A 13,007-nucleotide genomic window follows, 5' to 3' on the forward strand; every position below is an offset into this window, starting at 1 on the left:
GGAGGAAAATATCCTCTGATAGAAGGCAGGTTACACCCAGCCCTCCCCCACCAGGTTTTTGGAAAAAAGAACTTTCCTGGGAAGAAAGTGAAAGAGATAAAAACTATTTTTTTAACAAACACACAGGAAAAGGATAGCAATGCTAAATATTAAAAGCTCTCGCTGTGCAGAGAAAGCTGGGATAATTTGAGAGTCCTTCTGTGTTTCGGTGGGGTCTCCTGAAACATCCATAGACAGCGAGGCCCGTGCAAAGAAACAGGGAGCGATTCTTGAGAGAAGTTGCAGAGCTCTTTCTTCTCCAGCCACATGGGCGGGGCACTGCCAAAGAACTGAGCAATCACAGCACAACCAGGGCCCTCCTCGCACAGGGCAACACAAAATAAGCAGTGCTGAACAGGATTAGGGCACATGTGAGCAGGGAGCAGGGAGACCCCGTGCCCAGGCCATGCCTCTACCCCAGGGTCCCCTCTCCCATGACCTCATGGCAGGGGGGAGGAACCCCAACACTTCCGTAGGTGTAGTCTCTCTCCTCCTCCTTGCAGCTGGCTCATGGGCCCACATTCAGGGCCCCCACCTCGGGAGAAAATTCTCCCAATGTGGTCTGATGTTGAAAGAGTCAAGAAGAGAAGGGGGAAAAACCCCCAAAGTCCCAGGAAAACAAAGTTCAACTCTCCATCTCCCCCCAGAGAAAAGGAGCTGAAAACTGGCTAAAAAGAAACAAAGTTGCTTCCTCTGCTCTTGCTGCAAGCAGGATGCAGAGGAGCGTGTATGTGTGTCCTTGAACAAACGCTCTGAGAAGTTTGTCCGGTTTTTTTCCTCTCCCCCCTCTCAGGCTCAGTTGAAAGGCACAGAAATGCACAAAGTTCACTTCTGGGCATAGAGCAGCAATAGGGGATACACACAATAAAGTCACCCCAAGACACAGGGACAGAGAATTCAGTGGAAAGACTCCAAGAATTCTGCTCCCAGAGATCATTCATTCCTGCTCACACTGACCCTTGTAGAAAGGGGACATCGTTCCAGGCAGCCTGTACTGAGCATGTGGCTCCTGAGTGGGGTTTGTTGTTTAGGAAACCTGCTCCGGCTTTTCCATTCTTTCCTTCCAAACAGGAAAACTTCTCCTGGGGCTGTGTGCAGGCAGAGCCCTGAGGAGAGCAGGTGGCACATGGTGCGCTGGGCTGGGACAGCCAGCTGCAGAGCTCAAGGGAAGAAGCCCAAAGTGTCACAATGGCTCCTTGCCTTCACATGCAACACCTGGGTCACAATGGTCTCCTTGATTCCATGAGGCCCCACTGTGTCACAATGGCTCCTTGGTTCCATCAGGTTCCGCAGTGTCACCATGGTCTCCTTTGATCCGCATTGTCATCATGGACAATTGGTTCCATGAGGCCCCGCAGTGTCACAATGGTCCCTTGCTTCCATAGCTTTTACGTTGTAACAATGGACTCCTTGCTTCTATGAGCTAGCCTGCTTTTTGCAGAGGTGTCTTTGGTTCCAACAAGGCCCCGCTGTGTCTCAGTGCACCCTGGCTTCCATGTGGATCTGGAGTATCACAAAGGCTCCTTGGTTCCACCAGGTCCTGCTGTGTCACAATGGGTCCTGTGGTCCCTGAGGCCCTCCAAAGTCATTGTGGAGGCTTGCTTCCATGAGGTTCCATTATGTGCCAGTGGTCATCTTGGTTCCAGGAGTTTCCTTAGTGTCACAATGCTCTCCATGCTTCCATTAGGCCCTGCTTTGCCACAATGGTCCCCTTGTTTCCATGAGGCCCCGCTGTGTCACAATGGACCTATGGTTCCATGATGTTGCGTGGTGTCACCGTGCTCTTCTTGAATCCGCAGTGTAACCATGGACCATTGGTTCCATGCAGCCGTGTCACAATGGGCTCCTTGATTCCATGATTCCCCACGGTGTCACAATGGAGCCTTGTTTCTAGGAGGTTCTGTACTGTCACAATTGCCTCCTTGATGCCATCAGCCCCTGCAGTGTCACAATGGCTCCTTGGTTCCATGAGGAACACAATAGCTTGGCATAAGCATTGAGCAACAGCTGCTGAACACACCTGGCAACATCTGCTTGCATCAAAAGAGTGCTTCAAGCTGACAATGGCACCAGCAGCTTCCATCTGCAACAGAGACCCAGGAAAGGACAGGCTGTGCCGGTTTGGACAAATTTGGAGGAAAATATCCTCTGATAGAAGGCAGGTTACACCCAGCCCTCCCCCACCAGGTTTTTGGAAAAAAGAACTTTCCTGGGAAGAAAGTGAAAGAGATAAAAACTATTTTTTTAACAAACACACAGGAAAAGGATAGCAATGCTAAATATTAAAAGCTCTCGCTGTGCAGAGAAAGCTGGGATAATTTGAGAGTCCTTCCGTGTTTCGGTGGGGTCTCCTGAAACATCCATAGACAGCGAGGCCCGTGCAAAGAAACAGGGAGCGATTCTTGAGAGAAGTTTCAGAGCTCTTTCTTCTCCAGCCACATGGGCGGGGCACTGCCAAAGAACTGAGCAATCACAGCACAACCAGGGCCCTCCTCGCACAGGGCAACACAAAATAAGCAGTGCTGAACAGGATTAGGGCACATGTGAGCAGGGAGCAGGGAGACCCCGTGCCCAGGCCATGCCTCTACCCCAGGGTCCCCTCTCCCATGACCTCATGGCAGGGGGGAGGAACCCCAACACTTCCGTAGGTGTAGTCTCTCTCCTCCTCCTTGCAGCTGGCTCATGGGCCCACATTCAGGGCCCCCACCTCGGGAGAAAATTCTCCCAATGTGGTCTGATGTTGAAAGAGTCAAGAAGAGAAGGGGGAAAAACCCCCAAAGTCCCAGGAAAACAAAGTTCAACTCTCCATCTCCCCCCAGAGAAAAGGAGCTGAAAACTGGCTAAAAAGAAACAAAGTTGCTTCCTCTGCTCTTGCTGCAAGCAGGATGCAGAGGAGTGTGTATGTGTGTCCTTGAACAAACGCTCTGAGAAGTTTGTCTGGCTTTTTTTTCCTCTCCCCCCTCTCAGGCTCAGTTGAAAGGCACAGAAATGCACAAAGTTCACTTCTGGGCATAGAGCAGCAATAGGGGATACACACAATAAAGTCACCCCAAGACACAGGGACAGAGAATTCAGTGGAAAGACTCCGAGAATTCTGCTCCCAGAGATCATTCCTGCTCACACTGACCCTTGTAGAAAGGGGACATCGTTCCAGGCAGCCTGTACTGAGCATGTGGCTCCTGAGTGGGGTTTGTTGTTTAGGAAACCTGCTCCGGCTTTTCCATTCTTTCCTTCCAAACAGGAAAACTTCTCCTGGGGCTGTGTGCAGGCAGAGCCCTGAGGAGAGCAGGTGGCACATGGTGCGCTGGGCTGGGACAGCCAGCTGCAGAGCTCAAGGGAAGAAGCCCAAAGTGTCACAATGGCTCCTTGCCTTCACATGCAACACCTGGGTCACAATGGTCTCCTTGATTCCATGAGGCCCCACTGTGTCACAATGGCTCCTTGGTTCCATCAGGTTCCGCAGTGTCACCATGGTCTCCTTTGATCCGCACTGTCATCATGGACAATTGGTTCCATGAGGCCCCGCAGTGTCACAATGGTCCCTTGCTTCCATAGCTTTTACGTTGTAACAATGGACTCCTTGCTTCTATGAGCTAGCCTGCTTTTTGCAGAGGTGTCTTTGGTTCCAACAAGGCCCCGCTGTGTCTCAGTGCACCCTGGCTTCCATGTGGATCTGGAGTATCACAAAGGCTCCTTGGTTCCACCAGGTCCTGCTGTGTCACAATGGGTCCTGTGGTCCCTGAGGCCCTCCAAAGTCATTGTGGAGGCTTGCTTCCATGAGGTTCCATTATGTGCCAGTGGTCATCTTGGTTCCAGGAGTTTCCTTAGTGTCACAATGCTCTCCATGCTTCCATTAGGCCCTGCTTTCCCACAATGGTCCCCTTGTTTCCATGAGGCCCCGCTGTGTCACAATGGACCTATGGTTCCGTGATGTTGCGTGGTGTCACCGTGCTCTTCTTGAATCCGCAGTGTAACCATGGACCATTGGTTCCATGCAGCCGTGTCACAATGGGCTCCTTGATTCCATGATTCCCCACGGTGTCACAATGGAGCCTTGTTTCTAGGAGGTTCTGTACTGTCACAATTGCCTCCTTGATGCCATCAGCCCCTGCAGTGTCACAATGGCTCCTTGGTTCCATGAGGAACACAATAGCTTGGCATAAGCATTGAGCAACAGCTGCTGAACACACCTGGCAACATCTGCTTGCATCAAAAGAGGGCTTCAAGCTGACAATGGCACCAGCAGCTTCCATCTGCAACAGAGACCCAGGAAAGGACAGGCTGTGCCGGTTTGGACAAATGTGGAGGAAAATATCCTCTGATAGAAGGCAGGTTACACCCAGCCCTCCCCCACCAGGTTTTTGGAAAAAAGAACTTTCCTGGGAAGAAAGTGAAAGAGATAAAAACTATTTTTTTAACAAACACACAGGAAAAGGATAGCAATGCTAAATATTAAAAGCTCTCGCTGTGCAGAGAAAGCTGGGATAATTTGAGAGTCCTTCCGTGTTTCGGTGGGGTCTCCTGAAACATCCATAGACAGCGAGGCCCGTGCAAAGAAACAGGGAGCGATTCTTGAGAGAAGTTGCAGAGCTCTTTCTTCTCCAGCCACATGGGCGGGGCACTGCCAAAGAACTGAGCAATCACGGCACAACCAGGGCCCTCCTCGCACAGGGCAACACAAAATAAGCAGTGCTGAACAGGATTAGGGCACATGTGAGCAGGGAGCAGGGAGACCCCGTGCCCAGGCCATGCCTCTACCCCAGGGTCCCCTCTCCCATGACCTCATGGCAGGGGGGAGGAACCCCAACACTTCCGTAGGTGTAGTCTCTCTCCTCCTCCTTGCAGCTGGCTCATGGGCCCACATTCAGGGCCCCCACCTCGGGAGAAAATTCTCCCAATGTGCTCTGATGTTGAAAGAGTCAAGAAGAGAAGGGGGAAAAACCCCCAAAGTCCCAGGAAAACAAAGTTCAACTCTCCATCTCCCCCCAGAGAAAAGGAGCTGAAAACTGGCTAAAAAGAAACAAAGTTGCTTCCTCTGCTCTTGCTGCAAGCAGGATGCAGAGGAGTGTGTATGTGTGTCCTTGAACAAACGCTCTGAGAAGTTTGTCTGGCTTTTTTTTCCTCTCCCCCCTCTCAGGCTCAGTTGAAAGGCACAGAAACGCACAAAGTTCACTTCTGGGCATAGAGCAGCAATAGGGGATACACACGATAAAGTCACCCCAAGACACAGGGACAGAGAATTCAGTGGAAAGACTCCGAGAATTCTGCTCCCAGAGATCATTCCTGCTCACACTGACCCTTGTAGAAAGGGGACATCGTTCCAGGCAGCCTGTACTGAGTATGTGGCTCCTGAGTGGCGTTTGTTGTTTAGGAAACCTGCTCCGGCTTTTCCATTCTTTCCTTCCAAACAGGAAAACTTCTCCTGGGGCTGTGTGCAGGCAGAGCCCTGAGGAGAGCAGGTGGCACATGGTGCGCTGGGCTGGGACAGCCAGCTGCAGAGCTCAAGGGAAGAAGCCCAAAGTGTCACAATGGCTCCTTGCCTTCACATGCAACACCTGGGTCACAATGGTCTCCTTGATTCCATGAGGCCCCACTGTGTCACAATGGCTCCTTGGTTCCATCAGGTTCCGCAGTGTCACCATGGTCTCCTTTGATCCGCATTGTCATCATGGACAATTGGTTCCATGAGGCCCCGCAGTGTCACAATGGTCCCTTGCTTCCATAGCTTTTACGTTGTAACAATGGACTCCTTGCTTCTATGAGCTAGCCTGCTTTTTGCAGAGGTGTCTTTGGTTCCCACAAGGCCCCGCTGTGTCTCAGTGCACCCTGGCTTCCATGTGGATCTGGAGTATCACAAAGGCTCCTTGGTTCCACCAGGTCCTGCTGTGTCACAATGGGTCCTGTGGTCCCTGAGGCCCTCCAAAGTCATTGTGGAGGCTTGCTTCCATGAGGTTCCATTATGTGCCAGTGGTCATCTTGGTTCCAGGAGTTTCCTTAGTGTCACAATGCTCTCCATGCTTCCATTAGGCCCTGCTTTGCCACAATGGTCCCCTTGTTTCCATGAGGCCCCGCTGTGTCACAATGGACCTATGGTTCCGTGATGTTGCGTGGTGTCACCGTGCTCTTCTTGAATCCGCAGTGTAACCATGGACCATTGGTTCCATGCAGCCGTGTCACAATGGGCTCCTTGATTCCATGATTCCCCACGGTGTCACAATGGAGCCTTGTTTCTAGGAGGTTCTGTACTGTCACAATTGCCTCCTTGATGCCATCAGCCCCTGCAGTGTCACAATGGCTCCTTGGTTCCATGAGGAACACAATAGCTTGGCATAAGCATTGAGCAACAGCTGCTGAACACACCTGGCAACATCTGCTTGCATCAAAAGAGGGCTTCAAGCTGACAATGGCACCAGCAGCTTCCATCTGCAACAGAGACCCAGGAAAGGACAGGCTGTGCCGGTTTGGACAAATGTGGAGGAAAATATCCTCTGATAGAAGGCAGGTTACACCCAGCCCTCCCCCACCAGGTTTTTGGAAAAAAGAACTTTCCTGGGAAGAAAGTGAAAGAGATAAAAACTATTTTTTTAACAAACACACAGGAAAAGGATAGCAATGCTAAATATTAAAAGCTCTCGCTGTGCAGAGAAAGCTGGGATAATTTGAGAGTCCTTCCGTGTTTCGGTGGGGTCTCCTGAAACATCCATAGACAGCGAGGCCCGTGCAAAGAAACAGGGAGCGATTCTTGAGAGAAGTTTCAGAGCTCTTTCTTCTCCAGCCACATGGGCGGGGCACTGCCAAAGAACTGAGCAATCACGGCACAACCAGGGCCCTCCTCGCACAGGGCAACACAAAATAAGCAGTGCTGAACAGGATTAGGGCACATGTGAGCAGGGAGCAGGGAGACCCCGTGCCCAGGCCATGCCTCTACCCCAGGGTCCCCTCTCCCATGACCTCATGGCAGGGGGGAGGAACCCCAACACTTCCGTAGGTGTAGTCTCTCTCCTCCTCCTTGCAGCTGGCTCATGGGCCCACATTCAGGGCCCCCACCTCGGGAGAAAATTCTCCCAATGTGCTCTGATGTTGAAAGAGTCAAGAAGAGAAGGGGAAAAAACCCCCAAAGTCCCAGGAAAACAAAGTTCAACTCTCCATCTCCCCCCAGAGAAAAGGAGCTGAAAACTGGCTAAAAAGAAACAAAGTTGCTTCCTCTGCTCTTGCTGCAAGCAGGATGCAGAGGAGTGTGTATGTGTGTCCTTGAACAAACGCTCTGAGAAGTTTGTCTGGCTTTTTTTTCCTCTCCCCCCTCTCAGGCTCAGTTGAAAGGCACAGAAATGCACAAAGTTCACTTCTGGGCATAGAGCAGCAATAGGGGATACACACAATAAAGTCACCCCAAGACACAGGGACAGAGAATTCAGTGGAAAGACTCCGAGAATTCTGCTCCCAGAGATCATTCATTCCTGCTCACACTGACCCTTGTAGAAAGGGGACATCGTTCCAGGCAGCCTGTACTGAGCATGTGGCTCCTGAGTGGGGTTTGTTGTTTAGGAAACCTGCTCCGGCTTTTCCATTCTTTCCTTCCAAACAGGAAAACTTCTCCTGGGGCTGTGTGCAGGCAGAGCCCTGAGGAGAGCAGGTGGCACATGGTGCGCTGGGCTGGGACAGCCAGCTGCAGAGCTCAAGGGAAGAAGCCCAAAGTGTCACAATGGCTCCTTGCCTTCACATGCAACACCTGGGTCACAATGGTCTCCTTGATTCCATGAGGCCCCACTGTGTCACAATGGCTCCTTGGTTCCATCAGGTTCCGCAGTGTCACCATGGTCTCCTTTGATCCGCACTGTCATCATGGACAATTGGTTCCATGAGGCCCCGCAGTGTCACAATGGTCCCTTGCTTCCATAGCTTTTACGTTGTAACAATGGACTCCTTGCTTCTATGAGCTAGCCTGCTTTTTGCAGAGGTGTCTTTGGTTCCAACAAGGCCCCGCTGTGTCTCAGTGCACCCTGGCTTCCATGTGGATCTGGAGTATCACAAAGGCTCCTTGGTTCCACCAGGTCCTGCTGTGTCACAATGGGTCCTGTGGTCCCTGAGGCCCTCCAAAGTCATTGTGGAGGCTTGCTTCCATGAGGTTCCATTATGTGCCAGTGGTCATCTTGGTTCCAGGAGTTTCCTTAGTGTCACAATGCTCTCCATGCTTCCATTAGGCCCTGCTTTCCCACAATGGTCCCCTTGTTTCCATGAGGCCCCGCTGTGTCACAATGGACCTATGGTTCCATGATGTTGCGTGGTGTCACCGTGCTCTTCTTGAATCCGCAGTGTAACCATGGACCATTGGTTCCATGCAGCCGTGTCACAATGGGCTCCTTGATTCCATGATTCCCCACGGTGTCACAATGGAGCCTTGTTTCTAGGAGGTTCTGTACTGTCACAATTGCCTCCTTGATGCCATCAGCCCCTGCAGTGTCACAATGGCTCCTTGGTTCCATGAGGAACACAATAGCTTGGCATAAGCATTGAGCAACAGCTGCTGAACACACCTGGCAACATCTGCTTGCATCAAAAGAGTGCTTCAAGCTGACAATGGCACCAGCAGCTTCCATCTGCAACAGAGACCCAGGAAAGGACAGGCTGTGCCGGTTTGGACAAATGTGGAGGAAAATATCCTCTGATAGAAGGTAGGTTACACCCAGCCCTCCCCCACCAGGTTTTTGGAAAAAAGAACTTTCCTGGGAAGAAAGTGAAAGAGATAAAAACTATTTTTTTAACAAACACACAGGAAAAGGATAGCAATGCTAAATATTAAAAGCTCTCGCTGTGCAGAGAAAGCTGGGATAATTTGAGAGTCCTTCTGTGTTTCGGTGGGGTCTCCTGAAACATCCATAGACAGCGAGGCCCGTGCAAAGAAACAGGGAGCGATTCTTGAGAGAAGTTGCAGAGCTCTTTCTTCTCCAGCCACATGGGCGGGGCACTGCCAAAGAACTGAGCAATCACAGCACAACCAGGGCCCTCCTCGCACAGGGCAACACAAAATAAGCAGTGCTGAACAGGATTAGGACACATGTGAGCAGGGAGCAGGGAGACCCCGTGCCCAGGCCATGCCTCTACCCCAGGGTCCCCTCTCCCATGACCTCATGGCAGGGGGGAGGAACCCCAACACTTCCGTAGGTGTAGTCTCTCTCCTCCTCCTTGCAGCTGGCTCATGGGCCCACATTCAGGGCCCCCACCTCGGGAGAAAATTCTCCCAATGTGGTCTGATGTTGAAAGAGTCAAGAAGAGAAGGGGGAAAAACCCCCAAAGTCCCAGGAAAACAAAGTTCAACTCTCCATCTCCCCCCAGAGAAAAGGAGCTGAAAACTGGCTAAAAAGAAACAAAGTTGCTTCCTCTGCTCTTGCTGCAAGCAGGATGCAGAGGAGCGTGTATGTGTGTCCTTGAAAAAACGCTCTGAGAAGTTTGTCCGGTTTTTTTCCTCTCCCCCCTCTCAGGCTCAGTTGAAAGGCACAGAAACGCACAAAGTTCACTTCTGGGCATAGAGCAGCAATAGGGGATACACACGATAAAGTCACCCCAAGACACAGGGACAGAGAATTCAGTGGAAAGACTCCGAGAATTCTGCTCCCAGAGATCATTCCTGCTCACACTGACCCTTGTAGAAAGGGGACATCGTTCCAGGCAGCCTGTACTGAGTATGTGGCTCCTGAGTGGCGTTTGTTGTTTAGGAAACCTGCTCCGGCTTTTCCATTCTTTCCTTCCAAACAGGAAAACTTCTCCTGGGGCTGTGTGCAGGCAGAGCCCTGAGGAGAGCAGGTGGCACATGGTGCGCTGGGCTGGGACAGCCAGCTGCAGAGCTCAAGGGAAGAAGCCCAAAGTGTCACAATGGCTCCTTGCCTTCACATGCAACACCTGGGTCACAATGGTCTCCTTGATTCCATGAGGCCCCACTGTGTCACAATGGCTCCTTGGTTCCATCAGGTTCCGCAGTGTCACCATGGTCTCCTTTGATCCGCATTGTCATCATGGACAATTGGTTCCATGAGGCCCCGCAGTGTCACAATGGTCCCTTGCTTCCATAGCTTTTACGTTGTAACAATGGACTCCTTGCTTCTATGAGCTAGCCTGCTTTTTGCAGAGGTGTCTTTGGTTCCCACAAGGCCCCGCTGTGTCTCAGTGCACCCTGGCTTCCATGTGGATCTGGAGTATCACAAAGGCTCCTTGGTTCCACCAGGTCCTGCTGTGTCACAATGGGTCCTGTGGTCCCTGAGGCCCTCCAAAGTCATTGTGGAGGCTTGCTTCCATGAGGTTCCATTATGTGCCAGTGGTCATCTTGGTTCCAGGAGTTTCCTTAGTGTCACAATGCTCTCCATGCTTCCATTAGGCCCTGCTTTGCCACAATGGTCCCCTTGTTTCCATGAGGCCCCGCTGTGTCACAATGGACCTATGGTTCCGTGATGTTGCGTGGTGTCACCGTGCTCTTCTTGAATCCGCAGTGTAACCATGGACCATTGGTTCCATGCAGCCGTGTCACAATGGGCTCCTTGATTCCATGATTCCCCACGGTGTCACAATGGAGCCTTGTTTCTAGGAGGTTCTGTACTGTCACAATTGCCTCCTTGATGCCATCAGCCCCTGCAGTGTCACAATGGCTCCTTGGTTCCATGAGGAACACAATAGCTTGGCATAAGCATTGAGCAACAGCTGCTGAACACACCTGGCAACATCTGCTTGCATCAAAAGAGGGCTTCAAGCTGACAATGGCACCAGCAGCTTCCATCTGCAACAGAGACCCAGGAAAGGACAGGCTGTGCCGGTTTGGACAAATGTGGAGGAAAATATCCTCTGATAGAAGGCAGGTTACACCCAGCCCTCCCCCACCAGGTTTTTGGAAAAAAGAACTTTCCTGGGAAGAAAGTGAAAGAGATAAAAACTATTTTTTTAACAAACACACAGGAAAAGGATAGCAATGCTAAATATTAAAAGCTCTCGCTGTGCAGAGAAAGCTGGGATAATTTGAGAGTCCTTCCGTGTTTCGGTGGGGTCTCCTGAAACATCCATAGACAGCGAGGCCCGTGCAAAGAAACAGGGAGCGATTCTTGAGAGAAGTTGCAGAGCTCTTTCTTCTCCAGCCACATGGGCGGGGCACTGCCAAAGAACTGAGCAATCACGGCACAACCAGGGCCCTCCTCGCACAGGGCAACACAAAATAAGCAGTGCTGAACAGGATTAGGGCACATGTGAGCAGGGAGCAGGGAGACCCCGTGCCCAGGCCATGCCTCTACCCCAGGGTCCCCTCTCCCATGACCTCATGGCAGGGGGGAGGAACCCCAACACTTCCGTAGGTGTAGTCTCTCTCCTCCTCCTTGCAGCTGGCTCATGGGCCCACATTCAGGGCCCCCACCTCGGGAGAAAATTCTCCCAATGTGCTCTGATGTTGAAAGAGTCAAGAAGAGAAGGGGAAAAAACCCCCAAAGTCCCAGGAAAACAAAGTTCAACTCTCCATCTCCCCCCAGAGAAAAGGAGCTGAAAACTGGCTAAAAAGAAACAAAGTTGCTTCCTCTGCTCTTGCTGCAAGCAGGATGCAGAGGAGTGTGTATGTGTGTCCTTGAACAAACGCTCTGAGAAGTTTGTCTGGCTTTTTTTTCCTCTCCCCCCTCTCAGGCTCAGTTGAAAGGCACAGAAATGCACAAAGTTCACTTCTGGGCATAGAGCAGCAATAGGGGATACACACAATAAAGTCACCCCAAGACACAGGGACAGAGAATTCAGTGGAAAGACTCCGAGAATTCTGCTCCCAGAGATCATTCATTCCTGCTCACACTGACCCTTGTAGAAAGGGGACATCGTTCCAGGCAGCCTGTACTGAGCATGTGGCTCCTGAGTGGGGTTTGTTGTTTAGGAAACCTGCTCCGGCTTTTCCATTCTTTCCTTCCAAACAGGAAAACTTCTCCTGGGGCTGTGTGCAGGCAGAGCCCTGAGGAGAGCAGGTGGCACATGGTGCGCTGGGCTGGGACAGCCAGCTGCAGAGCTCAAGGGAAGAAGCCCAAAGTGTCACAATGGCTCCTTGCCTTCACATGCAACACCTGGGTCACAATGGTCTCCTTGATTCCATGAGGCCCCACTGTGTCACAATGGCTCCTTGGTTCCATCAGGTTCCGCAGTGTCACCATGGTCTCCTTTGATCCGCACTGTCATCATGGACAATTGGTTCCATGAGGCCCCGCAGTGTCACAATGGTCCCTTGCTTCCATAGCTTTTACGTTGTAACAATGGACTCCTTGCTTCTATGAGCTAGCCTGCTTTTTGCAGAGGTGTCTTTGGTTCCAACAAGGCCCCGCTGTGTCTCAGTGCACCCTGGCTTCCATGTGGATCTGGAGTATCACAAAGGCTCCTTGGTTCCACCAGGTCCTGCTGTGTCACAATGGGTCCTGTGGTCCCTGAGGCCCTCCAAAGTCATTGTGGAGGCTTGCTTCCATGAGGTTCCATTATGTGCCAGTGGTCATCTTGGTTCCAGGAGTTTCCTTAGTGTCACAATGCTCTCCATGCTTCCATTAGGCCCTGCTTTCCCACAATGGTCCCCTTGTTTCCATGAGGCCCCGCTGTGTCACAATGGACCTATGGTTCCATGATGTTGCGTGGTGTCACCGTGCTCTTCTTGAATCCGCAGTGTAACCATGGACCATTGGTTCCATGCAGCCGTGTCACAATGGGCTCCTTGATTCCATGATTCCCCACGGTGTCACAATGGAGCCTTGTTTCTAGGAGGTTCTGTACTGTCACAATTGCCTCCTTGATGCCATCAGCCCCTGCAGTGTCACAATGGCTCCTTGGTTCCATGAGGAACACAATAGCTTGGCATAAGCATTGAGCAACAGCTGCTGAACACACCTGGCAACATCTGCTTGCATCAAAAGAGTGCTTCAAGCTGACAATGGCACCAGCAGCTTCCATCTGCAACAGAGACCCAGGAAAGGACAGGC

This window comes from Aphelocoma coerulescens, unplaced genomic scaffold, assembly GCF_041296385.1.
Source record: "Aphelocoma coerulescens isolate FSJ_1873_10779 unplaced genomic scaffold, UR_Acoe_1.0 HiC_scaffold_59, whole genome shotgun sequence".
NCBI classification, from domain to species: Eukaryota; Metazoa; Chordata; class Aves; order Passeriformes; family Corvidae; genus Aphelocoma; species Aphelocoma coerulescens.